Source organism: Choloepus didactylus, chromosome 10 (assembly GCF_015220235.1).
Source record: "Choloepus didactylus isolate mChoDid1 chromosome 10, mChoDid1.pri, whole genome shotgun sequence".
Classification (NCBI taxonomy): domain Eukaryota; kingdom Metazoa; phylum Chordata; class Mammalia; order Pilosa; family Megalonychidae; genus Choloepus; species Choloepus didactylus.
Genome location: NC_051316.1, coordinates 94,594,655 through 94,611,114, shown reverse-complemented (window position 1 = coordinate 94,611,114; position 16,460 = coordinate 94,594,655). Strand labels below are relative to the sequence as shown.

Below are 16,460 nucleotides of genomic sequence, written 5' to 3'. Positions count from 1 at the left end.
GAAGATCGGAAAGCAGTGACACGAACAGATATCTGCACGCCAATGTTCATAGCAGCATTATTCACAATTGCCAAGAGATGGAAACAACCCAAATGTCCTTCAACAGATGAGTGGATAAATAAAATGTGGTATATACACACGATGGAATACTATGCGGCAGTAAGAAGGAACGATCTGGTGAAACATATGACAACATGGATGAACCTTGAAGACATAATGCTGAGCGAAATAAGCCAGGCACAAAAAGAGAAATAGTATATGCTACCACTAATGTGAACTTTGAAAAATGTAAAACAAATGGTTTATAATGTAGAATGTAGGGGAACTAGCAGTAGAGAGCAATTAAGGAAGGGGGAACAATAATCCAAGAAGAACAGATAAGCTATTTAACGTTCTGGGGATGCCCAGAAATGACTATGGTCTGTTAATTTCTGATGGATGTAGTAGGAACAAGTTCACTGAAATGTTGGTATATTATGTAACTTTCTTGGGGTAAAGTAGGAACATGTTGGAAGTTAAGCAGTTATCTTAGGTTAGTTGTCTTTTTCTTACTCCCTTGTTATGGTCTCTTTGAAATGTTCTTTTATTGTATGTTTGTTTTCTTTTTAACTTTTTTTTTCATACAGTTGATTTAAAAAAGAAGGGAAAGTTAAAAAAAAAAAAAAAAGAAAAAAGACAAACAAGGAAAAAAAAAAAAGATGTAGTGCCCCCTTGAGGAGCCTGTGGAGAATGCAGGGGTATTCGCCTACCCCACCTCCATGGTTGCTAACATGACCACAGACATAGGGGACTGGTGGTTTGATGGGTTGAGCCCTCTACCATAAGTTTTACCCTTGGGAAGACGGTTGCTGCAAAGGAGAGGCTAGGCCTCCCTGTATTTGTGCCTAAGAGTCTCCTCCTGAATGCCTCTTTGTTGCTCAGATGTGGCCCTCTCTCTCTGGCTAAGCCAACTTGAAAGGTGAAATCACTGCCCTCCCCCCTACGTGGGATCAGACACCCAGGGAAGTGAATCTCCCTGGCAACGTGGAATATGACTCCCGGGGAGGAATGTAGACCCGGCATCGTGGGATGGAGAACATCTTCTTGACCAAAAGGGGGATGTGAAAGGAAATGAAATAAGCTTCAGTGGCAGAGAGATTCCAAAACGAGCCGAGAGATCACTCTGGTGGGCACTCTTACGCACACTTTAGACAACCTTTTTTAGGTTCTAAAGAATTGGGGTAGCTGGTGGTGGATACCTGAAACTATTAAACTACAACCCAGAACCCATGAATCTCGAAGACAGTTGTATAAAAATGTAGCTTATGAGGGGTGACAGTGGGATTGGGAATGCCATAAGGACCAAACTCCACTTTGTCTACTTTATGGATGGATGTGTAGAAAAGTAGGGGAAGCAAACAAACAGACAAAGGTACCCAGTGTTCTTTTTTACTTCAATTGCTCTTTTTCACTCTAATTATTATTCTTGTTATTTTTGTGTGTGTGCTAATGAAGGTGTCAGGGATTGATTTAGGTGATGAATGTACAACTATGTAATGGTACTGTAAACAATCGAAAGTACAATTTGTTTTGTATGACAGCGTGGTATGTGAATATATCTCAATAAAATGATGATTAAAAAAAAAAAAATCTCTCAGCCAATGTAACTTTATTTTGTTTCATTTCTCTTCCCCTTTTTGATCCAGAAGGCTTTCTCAATCCTACTAAACCAGGTCCAGGCTCATCCCCAGGAGTCATGTCCATGTTGCCAGGGAGATTTATACCCCTGCTTTGCCCATTTTTTAAATTGAGTTGTTTGCTTTTTAGTTGTTGAGTTGTAGGAGTTTTTTATTTTTTTTATTTTTTTTTTATTTTTATTGAGATTGTTCAGATACCATACAATTATCCAAAGATCCAAAGTGTACAATCACTTGCCCCTGGGTACCCTCATACAGCTGTGCATCCATCCCACTTAATTTTTGTTCAGTTTTTAGAAACTTTTCATTATCCCAGACAAGAAATAAAGTGAAAGATGAAAAAAAAAAAAAATAAAAGAAAAGGAAAGGAAACTCTAATCCTCCCCTATCCCTAACCAACCCCCCTCAATTGTTGACTCGTAGTATTGATATAGTACATTTGTTACTGTTTATGAAAAAATGTTGAAATACTACTAGCTGTAGTATATAGTTTGTAATAGATATATAGTTCTTCCCTATATGCCCCTCTATTATTAACTTCTAATTGTATTGTCATACATTTGTTCTGGTTCATGGAAGCGATTTCTAGTATTTGTACAGTTGATCGTGGACATTGCCCATCATAGGATTCAGTTTTATACATTCCCATCTTTTGACCTCCAACTTTCCTTCTGGTAACATATATGACTCTGAGCTTCCCCTTTCCACCTCATTCACATACCATTCGGTGCTGTTAGTTATTCTCACATCTTGCTACCAACACCCCTGTTCATTTCCAAACATTTAAGTTCATCCTAATTGAACATTCTGCTCATAATAAGCAACCACTCCCCATTCTTAAGCCTTGTCCTATATCTTGGTAGCTTATATTTCATGTCTATGAGTTTACATATTATAATTAGTTCCTATCAGTGAGACCCTGCAATAATTGTCCTAATGTGTCTGGCTTATTTCACTCAGTATATTGCCCTTGAGGTTTTGTCATCAACCCATTTTTTTTTAATATGGTTTTGTTCACTCATCATACATTCCATCCCAAGTAAATAATCGATGGTTTTCTGCATGGTCATACATTTATGTGTTCACCACCTTCACCATTATCTATATAAGAGCATCTACATTTCTTCCACAAGGCAGGAGGGAGAGTCAAAGAAGGTAGAGAGGCAAAAGAAAGAGGAAACAAAAAAGACAGCTAGGAAGCAGCAAAAGGAAAAATAACCTTAAATCAAAGTAGAATAAAGAATCAGACAATACCACCAATGTCAAGTGTCTAACATGCCTCTCCTGTCCCACCCTCTTATCTGCATTCACCTTGGTATATCACCTTTGTTACATTAAAGGAAGCATAATACAATGATTCTATTAGTTACAGTCTCTAGTTTATGCTGATTGCATCCCTCCCCCAATGCCTCCCCATTTTTAACACCTTGCAAGGTTGACATTTGCTTGTTCTCCCTTGTAAAAGAACATATTTGTACATTTTATCACAATTGTTGAATACTCTAGATTTCACCAAGTTACACAGTCCCAGTCTTTATCTTTCCTCCTTTCTTGTGGTGTCTCACATGCTCCCCACCTTCCTCTCTCAACCGTATTCATAGTTACCTTTGTTCAGTGTACTTACATTGCTGTGCTACCATCTCCCCAAATTGTGTTCCAAACCACGCACTCCTGTCTTCTATCACCGTGTAGTGCTCCCTTTAGTATTTCCTGTAGGACGGGTGTCTTGTTCACAAAGTCTCTCATTGTCTGTTTGTCAGAAAATATTTTGAGCTCTCCCTCATATTTGAAGGACAGCTTTGCTGGATACAGGATTCTTGGTTGGTGGTTTTTCTCTTTCAGTATCTTAAATATATCACACCACTTCCTTCTTGCCTCCATGGTTTCTGCTGAGAGATCCGCACATAGTCTTATTAAGCTTCCTTTGTATGTAATGGATCGCTTTTCTCTTGCTGCTTTCAGGATTCTCTCTTTGTCTTTGACATTTGATAATCTGATCATTAAGTGTCTTGGCATAGGTCTATTCATATCTCTTCTGTTTGGAGTATGCTGCGCTTCTTGGATCTGTAATTTTATGTCTTTCATAAGAGATGGGAAATTTTCATTAATTAGTTCCTCTATTATTGCTTCTGCCCCCTTTTCCTTCTCTTCTCCTTCTGGGACACCAATGATACGTACATTATTGTACTTTGTTTCATCCTTGAGTTCCCAGAGATGTTGCTCATATTTTTTCATTCTTTTCTCCATCTGCTCCTTTGAGTGTAGGCTTTCAGGTGTTTTGTTCTCCAGTTCCTGAGTGTTTTCTTCTGCCTCTTGAGATCTGCTGTTGTATGTTTCCATTGTGTCTTTCATCTCTTGTGTTGTGCCTTTCATTTCCATAGATTCTGCTAGTTGTTTTTTTGAACTTTCGATTTCTGCTTTATGTATGCCCAGTGTTTTCTTTATAGCCTTTATCTCTTTTGCCACATCTTCCTTAAACTTTTTTAATTGATTTAGCATTAGTTTAAATTCCTGTATCTCAGTTGAAGTGTATGTTTGTTCCTTTGGGCCATAACTTTGTTTTTCTTAGTGTAGGTTGTAATTTTCTGTTGTCTAGGCATGGTTTCCTTGGCTATCCAAATCAGGTTTTCCCAGACCAGAACAGGCTCAGGTCCCAGAGGGAAGAAATACTCAGTATCTGGTTTCCCTGTGGGTGTGTCTTAGAAAATTGCTCCACCCTGTGATGCCTCAGGTCACTGTGCTTTTCTGCCCAGCAGGTGATGCCTGTTAGCCTATAATTCTTGACTGGTGTGAGGAGGTATGGCCGTGTTCCCCCAGGCTCTGGGGTCTGGTTCTGAATGAAAAGGGCCCCACTCCTTTCCTCCTAGAGAAGACAGAGCCCCCAGGTGGAGGTCATTAGAATTTCAATGGTCTTGCTCTCTGCTTGTGCTATCTCCACCCTTCCCCAAGTCACAGCCCTGGAAACTGAAAATGACTGGGGCTTTCTCCACTGAGCCGAAAAAGAAACAGATAGTCCCCTTCAGACCCAGTCCAAGGCGACCCTCCGGCTCTCCCAGGTCAGTCGTCACCCAAAGCCTCTGTCTGTTTTTTGGGGATGCGTACCTGTAGTGAGCAGTTCACACTCGCTACTTAAAACCCCAGTTGGAGCTCAGCTGAGCTATATTCGCTTGCTGGGAGAGAGCTTCTCTCTGGCTCCACGAGGCTTTGCAGCTCGGGCTATGGGGGATGGGGTCCCACGACTTGGTTCCGCAGGTTTTACTTACAGATTTTATGCTGTGTTTTCGGGCATTCCTCCCAATTCAGGTTGGTGTATGATGAGTGGATGGTCTCGTTTGTCCCCCTGCAGTTATTCTGAATTATTTACTAGTTGTTTCTGGTTTTTTGTAGTTGTTCCAGGGGGACTACTTAGCCATCTTGCCCCTCTCTGTAGGAGTTCTTAATGTATTCTGAGTATAATACTGTTACTGGATATGTGGTTTCCAAATATTTTCCACATTCTTTAGGTTGTCTTTTCACTTTCTTGATAATGTCCTTTGATGCAAAAAGTTTTTAATTTTGATGAAGTCCATTTTATCTATTTTTTTTCTTTTGTTGCTTGTACTTTTGGCATAAAAGCTAAAAATCCATTTCAATTTTTCCATTAATGCCTTTGTGTGTGTATCTGTGTGTGTGTGTTTGTGTGTGTTTTGGTGCTTTTTTGGTAGTGTACCATTTTGATTCCCTTCTTTTTTTCTTTTCTCTGTATTTTTTAGTTATTTTCTTAGTGGTTACCTTTGTAATTACATTTACATCTTAAACTAATAATAATCTCGTTCACTTAGTACTAACGTAGTTTCTGTAGTATACAAATTCTCTACTTCTATATATCTCTTTTCCTCCCCCTTTATGTTGTTACTATCTTAGGTTACATCTTTATATATTGTATCCCTATTAACATAGATTTAAAATGTTATTTTATGCATTTGCCTGTTAAGTTGTATGGTGGTGGGGGAGTGGGCAGTTATAAACCCAAAGTACAATAATACAGGATTTTATATTTACATATGTAGTTACCTTCACCAATTTTTTTTTTTTTTAAAAACAGCAAACATTTATTATCTTATAGTTTCTGAGGGGCAGGAATCTGGCAGCATAGATGGGTGGTTGTGGCTTAGGGTCTTTTATTAAGTTGCAGTAAGGATGCCAGCTGGGGCTATGGTCATCTGAAAGCTTGACTGGTTGTCAGGATCTGCTTAGAAGCTCCCTCATGGGGCTAATGGCAGGAGGCTCCAGTCCCTGCTCACACAGGCCTCTCCACGAGCCTGCTTGTGACATGGCAGCTTGCTTCCCCCAGAGCAATGATAGGACAGTGAGAGAGTAACCGAGACCAAAGCCACAGTTTTTTTTGGTTGTTGTTGTTGTGAACTTTTAACTTATATACATAACAGTGATAACTTTCAAAGTATGATTTCACAAGTAGTTAGGGAGCAAATTTCAAAGAATGTCATGGGTCACAGTTCCACAGCTTCAGCCATTTCTGTTATTGTAAAATATAACAAACATACAGAAGGGTGTCATCTCTTGATGTACAGCTCAATAAGCAGTCATATAGATAATTTCAAAAATTGTTAGGGGTTACAGTTCCACAGTTTCAGTTCTTTCCATATTATGCAATACAAGATATATACAGAAAGGTCAAGACCTTTAAGGCACAATTCAATGAGCAGCTATAGAGCAAATCCCAAAGATGCAATATGCTACAGTTCCACCACGTCATATACCTCCTTCCAGCCATTCCAACACCGCAGCATCCCAAAAAATATATATATAATTATATAAAGTTTCAGTGTTCATAGACCTTTGTTCACTCTTATCTTCTTTTTTGCTACCCCTTCCTCTCACTTAATCTTTTTCTCAAACTTCATGGGTGTCTAGGCAGTGAGTACTCTAACTTGTTCATACTGAAAGTCTAAATAGATGACAATTAAATGCCAAGGATGACCCTGAATGGGATCTGAGGATGGAGGAGAGGAGGCTCAAAGGGACACAGTTGGGACTAAGGGAAAAAAAAGGGACAGTATAGGGAAGTATAGGGAAGGGGCTGCATCTGATAGTTGATCTTAAAGAGGCTGTTGCCTCTGGGTTTTAGGACTTGTCTGGTATAGGAAAAATCTGGTGGATTTAAGTTTCTGAAAGATAAAACTTAGTGAGTGAATCTTTTATAGAATCTCAGTAGGGACCTAGGTATTTGGGGACTACTTTTGGTAAGGGCATGGCGTTCTGTGGCCATTTGGGATGTCTAGCTGGAGCTTGCATAAGAGAAACTTCCAGGATAGCCTCTTGACTCTACTTGGCATCTGTGCCGATTTGGATGTATTATGTCCCCCAAAATGCCATGTTCTTTGATGCAGTCTTGTAGGGGCAGATGTATTCCTGTTGATTAGGTTGGAACCTATTGGTTCAGTGTTTCCATGGAGATGTGACTCAGTCAACTGTGGGCGATACTTTTCATTGGAATATTTCTATGGAGGTGTTGCCCCAACCCATTCAGGATAGGTCTTCATTGGATCAGTGGAGTACTTTAAAAAGAGCCACACAGGCCCAGACACAAGGAGAGCAACTGAGAATGACTTTTTTTTTTTTAATTTTATTTTGAAATAAATTCTAACTTACAGGAACAGTTGCAAAAACAATACAAACTCCAAACACAGAACTCCAGCATACCCCGACCCCCCTCCCCAATACCCTGATCCACCAACTTTAATGTCCTGTCACACCACCATTTCTTTCTTTCCCTCCCTTTTTCCCTCCCTCCCTATCTATCATCCATCATCTATTGCTCTGTCCTCTGAACATATGAGAGCAAGCTGCACACATCTTTGAACAAACAATGTAATTCACATATGCCTTTCCAAAGGACAAGAACATTCTTTTATGCAATCCCATTAAGCGCAGCTAAGACGTTCAAGAAATTCAACATTGATACAAAGCTTACATTCTATATTTCCTTTTTTTTTTCTTATGTCCCATCTGTGTCCTTTTGAGCCTCCTCTCCTCCATCCTCAGATCCCATCCAGGATCATCCTTGGCATTTAATTGTCATCTATTTAGATGGTGTTTTTTTTTTTTCAATTGTGGAAACCTATATACAGCCTAAATCTTCCCATTCCACCTCCTCCCTAGCTTTCCATTAGTGGGATTAATCACATTTAGAATGTTGCAATGCTATCGCCTTCCCACCATCCATTTCTAGAAGTTTCCCTTCACCCCAAACAGAAACCCCACACTCGTTTCTTAACTCCCCATTGCCCCTTCCCCCACTTCTCAGGACCCCTACTCTACTTTTCATCTCTGTGGTCAAATTCTCTGATACTTTCTTTGTGTTTACTGTGGGGCTTAAATTTAACATCTTAAATCTATAACAATCTTGTTTTTCTTTGATACCAACTTAACTTCAATATGACACATAAACTGTGTTCCTATACTCCCTCATTTCCCCACCTTTTTGTAGTTCTTGTCAAAAATTACATATTTTACCCTGAGTCCAAAACCACTGATTTATGATTACAGTTTATGTCTTTTAGATCCTGTAGGAAGTAAATAGTGGAGTTACAAATCAAAAATACAGTAGTATTGGTATTTATATTTACCATGTGATCTTTACTGGTAATCTTTATTTCTTCATGTAGTTTCAGTCAATTGTTTAGTGTCCCTTCCTTTCAGCCTGCTCAACTCCCTTTAGCATTTCATATAGGACTGATCTACTTGTGGTGAAGTTCCTCAGCTTTTGATTATCTGGGAATGTTCTGATCTCCCCCTCATTTTTACCCTCCAGGTGTTTGTGATTTCTCCAAGTCTCTGATGGTTATTGACTTCTATTTGTATTCCATTGTGATCAGAGAATGTGCTTTGAATAAATTCATTTTTTTTTTTTTTTATTTATTGAGGTATGTTCCAGCATACGGTCCATTCTGGAGAAAGATCCATGATCACTAGAGAAGAATGTGTGTGTCCTAGTGACCTGGGATGAAATATTCTATATATGTCTGTTAAACTTCTCTATATCTCTCTTTCCTTTCTTTGTTTCTCTGTTGGTAGGGCTCCCTTTAGTATCTGAAGTAGGGCAGGTCTTTTATTGGCAAAATCTTTCGGCATTTGTTTCTGTGAAAAATTTAAGCTCTCCCTCAAATTTGAAGGAGTGTTTGCTGGATAAAGTATTCTTGGTTGAAATTTTTCTCTCTCAGAATTTTAAATATGTCTTGCCACTGGCTTCTCACCTCCATGGTGGCCACTGAGTAGTCACTACTTAGTCTTGTGTTGTTTCCTTTGTATGTGGTGAATTGCTTTTCTCTTGCTGCTTTCAGAACTTGCTCCTTCTCTTCAGTATTTGACAGTCTGATCAGAATATGTTTTGGAGTGGATTTATTTGGATTTATTCTATTTGGAGTTCAGTAGGCATTTATGCTTTGTTTTTTATATTGTGTATAAGGTTGGGGAAGTTTTCCCCAACAATGTCTTTGAATACTCTTTCTAGACCTTTACCCTTTTTTTCCCCTTCTGGGATACCAATGAGTCTTAAACTTGGACGTTTTATTTTATCTATCATATTCCTCAGATCCTTTTTGATTTTTTCAATTTTTTTCCCCATTCTTTCTTTTGTTCTTTCATTTTCTGTTCTGTGGTCCTCGAGGAGGCTGAGTTGTTGTTCAACTTCCTCTAATCTTGTATTATGAGTATCCAGAGTCTTTTTAATTTGGCCTACAGTTTCTTTTATATACATAAGATCTTCTATTTTTTATTTACTCTTGCAATTTCTTCTTTATGCTCTTCTAGGGTCTTCTTTATGTCCTTTATATCCTGTGCCATGCTCTTCTTCATGTCCTTTATATTCTGTGCCGTGCTCTTGTTGCCTTTCTGTAGTTATTTGATTAATTCTGCCAAGTACTGTGTGTCTTCTGATCTTTTGATTTGGGTGTTTGGGTTTGGTTTCTCCATATCATCTCATTTTATCATATGCTTTAAGATTTTCTGTTGTTTTTGGCCTCTTGGCATTTGCTTTACTTGATCTCTAATTTGTCAGAGCTGCAGCTTGGTGGCATACACTTTCTCTAACTAACCAGCAGATGGTGTCCTTGAGTCACCTATTCCCCTCAAGTCAATTCTCCCCAACTTTGTCTTTGTGGTGTGTGGGGATCTGATTCTTGTGCAGTTCAATTGGTGTACTAAATTTGGGTGTGTTGTTTGTGCTGTCCGCCCTGAGTGTGGGGCATGTGTCTGGGTGGTTAGGGAGGCAGGGCAGCTTTAATAATCAAACCTCCCAGGTGTTCCCGGAGATTTAAGGCTGTTGTAGGAGCCTAAGCCTTCCTTTCAGGCTTGCCACAGATTGTCTCTGCCTCTGATCCCCAACTCCTTGGTATTCGTGTATGGTCCCTGGGATTTCTGAGTGGTTCCCCCTTCCCAGCTATGCTCTTCCAGGACCTCTGCTGAGGGAGGCCGTACCACGTCACAAGTGCGCACTGACCCGCCAGGGAAGCCCTGGTCCGCCGGGCCGTGCAGGGGCTCTCCCAGCCCACTTCAAAGATGGCTGAATGGGATGCCTTAACTTCCCCCTTTTCACACAGCTCCGCTCTCCCAGCTCCGGGACAATCAGCCGTGGACACATTAAAGGTCACTGTCCACGGCCGATATTGTGGCATGTGTGCAGTGCTGCAGGAAAGACTGCCCGTCACACTGGGTTTCTTGGCGCGGCACTGGGCTGTGGGTCCGGCCCCAGGCAGGAGTGTCCCCCGCCCACTGGGGAGATGGCTGCAAGTAATGCAGTTTTTTTCTCCTTTTGGCTCCCCTCTGCTCCCCTGGTCTCGAGACATCAGCAGTGCGTGTAGGAAGGGGTATCCTGCACGCCAGACACCGAGGCGTTAGCCCAACCCGCTTCTGCCGTGCTTCACTGCACGGCTCTCCCTGTCGTATCTGCAGCTGCTCCCGGGTTTCCCAACACCACAGCATGGCCGCCGGACTTTCAGCTGGCTCACTCACTCCTTTCAGAATGCAGGCTCCTGGTTTCACCAAATGCACATTCCCTGTGGATTTAGCAGACCTTGTCTGGCTGGTGCTATGCTGGAACTGGTATTCTGGGTCACTTTCTGGTTTTTATCTAGTATTTTTCTTGGAGGTGGTTTTTTGCCCTGTCTCATCTAGTCACCATCTTAGGTTCTCTCCCTTTCCATTCTTGTGAGTCATTTCACTCTCTCAGCCCAAGACCTCTTGACTTCAGACCTCAACCTCCATGGCTCTTTGAAGAAATTTTTCCTTCAATTTATTCCTTGTCTGTCCCCTCCAGTTCAGACTGGCAGCAGCTCCCTCTATAAAGATCTCACACCCAGCTAATGGACTTAAAGCCTTCCCTTTAAGATCAGGAACAAGACAATAATGCCCAGTTTCACAAGTGCTATTCAATATTGTACTAGAAGTTCTAACCAGAGCAATTAGGCAAGAAAAAGAAAGAAAAGGTATCCAAATTGGGAAGGAAGAAGTGAAACTATCTCTATTTGTGGATGACAGGATCTTATATATAGAAAATCCAAAGAAATCCACAAAAAAACTACTAGAGCTAATAAATAATTTCCGCCAAGTTGGGGGGTATAAGATCAATACACAGAAACCAGTTGTGTTTTTGTGCATTATCAATAAACAATCCAGGGAGGAAAGTAAAAAAACAAATCTATTTACAATAGCATTTAAAAGAATAAAATATCTAGGAATAAATTTAACCAAAGATATAACAGACATACACTGACAACTGCAAAACACTGCTGAAAGAAATTAAAGAGGACCTAAATAAATGGCAAGACATTCCATGTTCATAGCTGGGAAAACTTAATATTGTTAAGATGTCAGTATTATCCTAAATGATCTACAAACTCAGTGTATTCCCTATCAAAATTCCAGCAGCCGTTTTTGCAGAAATGGAAAAACTGATTCTCAAATTTCTATGGAACTGCAAGGGGGCCCCTGTGGTGGTTTGAAACTATATGTACCCCAAAAAACCATGTTCTTAAATCTAGTCCATTCCTGTGGGTATAAATCCATTGTAAGTAGGATCTTTTGATGATGCTACTTCAGTTAAGGTGTGGCCCACCTCGATCTGAATGGGTCTTAATCTTCTAACTTGAGTCCATTATAAGAGAATGAAATTCAGACACAGAGAGAAAGCCATGGAAGCAAGAAGCTTAAATCAAAGAAACCCAGGAGAGAAGGGAGAGACTGGCAGATGCTGCCATGTGCCTTGCCAAGTGGCAGAGGAGCCAAGGATCACTGGCAGCTAGTCTTCAGGAAGAAAGCATCTTCTGATGCCTTCTTGATGATGCCTTGATTTGGACATGCTTACAGCCTCAAACCATAAGCTAATAAATTCCCATTGTTTAAAGCCAACCCATTTCATGTTATCTGCTTTGAGCAGCTTAGGAAACTAAAACAGCCCTGATTAGCCAAAACAATTTTGAAAAAAGGACAAAGTTGGAGGATGCACACTTCCTGATTTCAAATTGTATTGCAGAGCTACAATAATCAAAATGTTACTGACCATACTTACCTGACAGGGGAGATACCATGATCACGTAGTTGGTTTTTCCAGAGCAAGGCTTATCCATTGCACTCCAGATGTGCTGACTCCTGTGACTTCCCCAAATGTGGGAAACTTGACTACATAATTTGTGGTAGTGGGGGACTGTGTTCACACTCTCCCCTGGGGAAAAATAATGTTACTGACCCTCTTTGTGCCATACCCCCAAAATGGGTTTCCTGTATCGTGTCGCTCACATCAATAGAATGAAACCAGATTTGGTAAAGCAAAGCAGAAATTTATTCTTTGGTCAAAGAATGGAGAAGGGTGCACTTGTGTCCTAAAGGCACCTTCTCACTGAAGGAAGGTGTGCATGGCTCTTTTATGGGGGGTCTGGGGATGTACATGCAGGTGGGTGGTGCAGGTGGGCATGGGAATTTTCAAAGAATTCAAGGGGATCTCTGAAGAATTGGTTTTGAGCATGCATAGTCCCTGGCCATGTTATCACATGTTCAGAAAATGGCATCTAGATCCCTTCCAGAGATGGAGATTTTACTATTGTAATCAGCAAAGGTAAAGTCAAGTCAGGGTGGGCGCTAAGTGAGCATGCTCTGGGAAGGGGGCTTTCCCGGCTGTGGTAAGGCAGGAACTTGAGGTTAGCATTGAGATGGGTTCTCGCTATTTTATTGGCTTGGGACTTTGTGGTTCACCACTGAGTGAGGGGGCAATGGTTGAGATTCTTTTCAGGTGTTTGCAGTTATATTTTTTTGGAAATAAACACAACTCAAGCAGAATCAGAAGTTAGATGGAGCAAAATTTTTGTTTTTGTTTTTAAAATTTTTATTGTGCTGACACATATACAACAAAATTTTCCATTTAACCACTTTCAAGAATACAAGTCAGTGTTTTTAACTGCATTCACAGTGTTGTGCTATCACCACCACCATCCATTACCAAAATTTTTCCACCACTCTGAACAGAAACTCTTTACCCACTAAGCATTAATTCCCCATTACCCCTCCCCATCCTCACCCCTGGTAATCTGTAAGCTACTTTCTGTCTCTGTGAATTTGCATGTTCAAGTTATTTCATGTGAGTGAAATCATACAATATCTGTCTTTTCGTGTCTAGCTTATTTCACTCAGCATTATGTCTTCAAGGTTCATCCATGTTGTAGCATGTATCAGAACTTTCATTTCTGAAAAATACTCCATTGTATCTATATACCACATTTTGTTATCCAGTAATCTGTTGATGGACAGACACTTGGGTTGCTTCCATCTTTTGGCTATTGTGCATAATGCTGCTATGGACATTGGTGTACAAGTATCTGTACAAGTCCCTATGTTTCACTTTCTGAGGAAACACCAAAGTGTATTCCGCAGAGGCTTTGCCATTTTACATTCCCATCAACATTGTACAAGGGTTCCTATTTCTCTGCATCCTTGCCAAAACTTGTTAATTTCCATTTTTTAATAGTAGCCATCCTAGTGAAGTGGCGTCTTATTGTGGTTTTGATTTGCATTTCCCTAATGGTTAATGATATTGAGCACCTTTTTTTGTGCTTATGGGCCATTTGTAAAGCTTCTTTGGAGAAATGTCTATTCAAGTCCTTTGCCTATTTTTAATTGGGTTGTATGTTTTTTTGTTGTTAAATTGTAGGAGTTATTTGTATATTCTGGATATTAAGTCCTTGTCAGATTGTGCCAGTTTGAAACTGTTATGGAACCCCAAAAAGCCATGTTCTTTAATGTAATCTTGTGGGGCCAGACCTATTAGTCTTGATTAGGGTGTGACCTTTTGATTGAATGTTTTCATGGAGATGTGACCCACTCAACTGTGGGTGAGAACTCTGATTAAATTATTTCCATGGAGGTGTGGATCAGCCCATTCAGGGTGGTCTTGATTAGTTCATTGGAGTATTTAAGATATCTGAGAGCTGAAACTGATGCTGATACTTGGAGATGTTTGGAGATACAGACAGAAGGATGTTTGGAGATGCTAAGCTAAGAGATGAAGGCCAGAGATGCCCCAGAGAAGCTAAGAGGGGATCCCCAGATGCTTAAAGAGAAACACCCTGCAAAAAGAAGCAAGGACGCACATTTGCTGAGAGAGAGAATTGAAGATAGAAGCCCAGAAACATTTTGGAGAAAGCTATTTTAGAAACACAACCCAGAAGCAACGGACCAGCAGATGCCAGCCATGTGCCTTCCCAGCTGCTGACAGAAGTGTTCCAGGCACCATTGGCCATTCTTTAGTGAAGGTATCTTCTTGTTGATGCCTTAGTCTGGACACTTCTGTGGTCTTAGAACTGTAAATTTGTTGCCAAATAACCCCCTTTATAAAAACCAATCCATTTCTGGTATTTTGCATAATGGCAGCATTAGCAAACTGGAACACAAATATATGATATGAAAGTATTTCTCCCTACAAGGTTGCCTTTTCACTTTCCTGATAATGCCCTTTGATGTACAAAAGTTTTAATTTTGATTTTTGATGAATTCCAACTTACCAAGTTTTTTCTTTTGTTGCTTGATTTTGGTGTAAAGTGAGATAATCACTTTTTAAATCTCCAAAGGGATATCTCCATGTAGAGAATCTCCTTTTTCTTCCTTTTCTTAGAGGCTCCAATAGGCAAAATCATTATGGAGATTTGTTGTTTCTATTATTTAAAATGTCCGTATTGCAATCCCCTGTGAGATGGTGTCAGTCACTTGCAGCTCACTTCAAGGAAGGTGCTAGTGTTTTCAGAATAATACGAAGTATTTCATTCCTCATACCTATGTATTGGAACTCCCTTAATAAAGTTGCCTGAAGAAAAGTTAACTTGAAATTTGCTTTATCCTCAGCTGCCAGCAAATGATCTCAGTAAAACAAGTCATACACAGAGTGGACTCAGTATTAACTTGCTTTGGAAACAAGGTCACTTAGAGAAGCTGCTTTGAATCATCTCTGAGTTTCTGGATTCAGAATTTTCCCTCTGTCTTTTCCTTTGAACTTGACACTTTTTAAGAAGTTTCATTAAATTGTAGATGATATTTCTATGTATTTGTAGGAGGAGTAAGGATAGGCATCCATTTGTTATGTCTCTATTTTTTTTTTTTTTTTTTGAAGTCTCTTTTGCTCTTTCTGTTCTTGTTCCTTCTATGAGCCATGGCTTTAAAATTTGCAGGAGAAGCTCATTGCTCTTTTGGATTCATTTTTAGAAAAGTGGACAGTCCTATTACCCAGTAATTACTCTTCTAAGTATTTACCCAGGAGAAATGAAAACATGCTAGTTTAATTCATAATAAAACCTCGCCCCTGAGAACCATCACACAAGCCACCATGTCTGGAGGTCTCGACAACCATAACACTACCCATGGGCAAGTCATTTCTGGAACAACCTTTTGGTTAGACTTCATCATGGTGACAAAAACAGTGTAGTACTAGCATAAGGGTAGACATACAGACCAAAGAAACAGAACTGAAGTCCAGAAATAGACTTGCACATTTATGCCAATTGATTTTTTTTAATTCAGTTTTATGGATATATTCACATACCATACAGTCATCCATGGTGTACAATCACCTGTTCACAGTACTACCATATAGTTGTGCATTCATCACCTCAGTCTATTTTTTTAATGAAATTCAGTTTTATTGTGATATGGTCATATACCATACAATCATCCATGGTGTACAATCAACTGTTCATGGTGCCATCATATAGTTCTGCATTTATCACCCCAATCTATTTTTGAACATTTTTCTTACACCAGAAAGAATAAGAATAAAAAATAAAAGTAAAAGAGAGCACCCAAACCATCCCCCCCATCCCACCCTATTTTTCATTTAGTTTCTGTCCCCATTTTTCTACTCATCCATCCATACATTGGATAAAGGAAGTACAGTCCACAAGGCTTTCACAATCACAGTGTCATCCCTTGTAAGCTACATTGTTACACGATCGTCTTCAAGAGTCAAGACTACTGGGTTGGATTTTGATAGTTTTAGGTCTTTACTTCTAGCTATTCCAATACACTAAAATCTAAAAAGGGATATCTATATAGTGCGTAAGAATGTGCACCAGAGTGACCTCTCGACTCCATTTGAAATCTCTCAGTGAATGAAACTTTATTTTGTTTCATTTCACTCCCTCTTTTGGTTAAGAAGATGTTCTCAGTCCCACAATGCCTGGTCCAGATTCATCCCCAGGAGTCATATCCTGCATTGGCAGGGAGATTTATACCCCTGGGAGTCAGGTC

General features: G+C 39.9%; 1 protein-coding gene and 1 non-coding gene across 12 annotated transcripts in view; both read left to right on the top strand.

Annotated features, from left to right (window-relative positions):
- RALGPS1 (Ral GEF with PH domain and SH3 binding motif 1) overlaps positions 1-16,460 on the top strand; it is a 427,751-nt gene that overhangs the window by 104,674 nt on the left and 306,617 nt on the right. The window lies entirely within an intron of this gene.
- On the top strand, positions 12,236-12,399 carry LOC119505813. Its single transcript, XR_005210851.1, has one exon. It is a non-coding gene; the product is annotated as a U1 spliceosomal RNA (small nuclear RNA).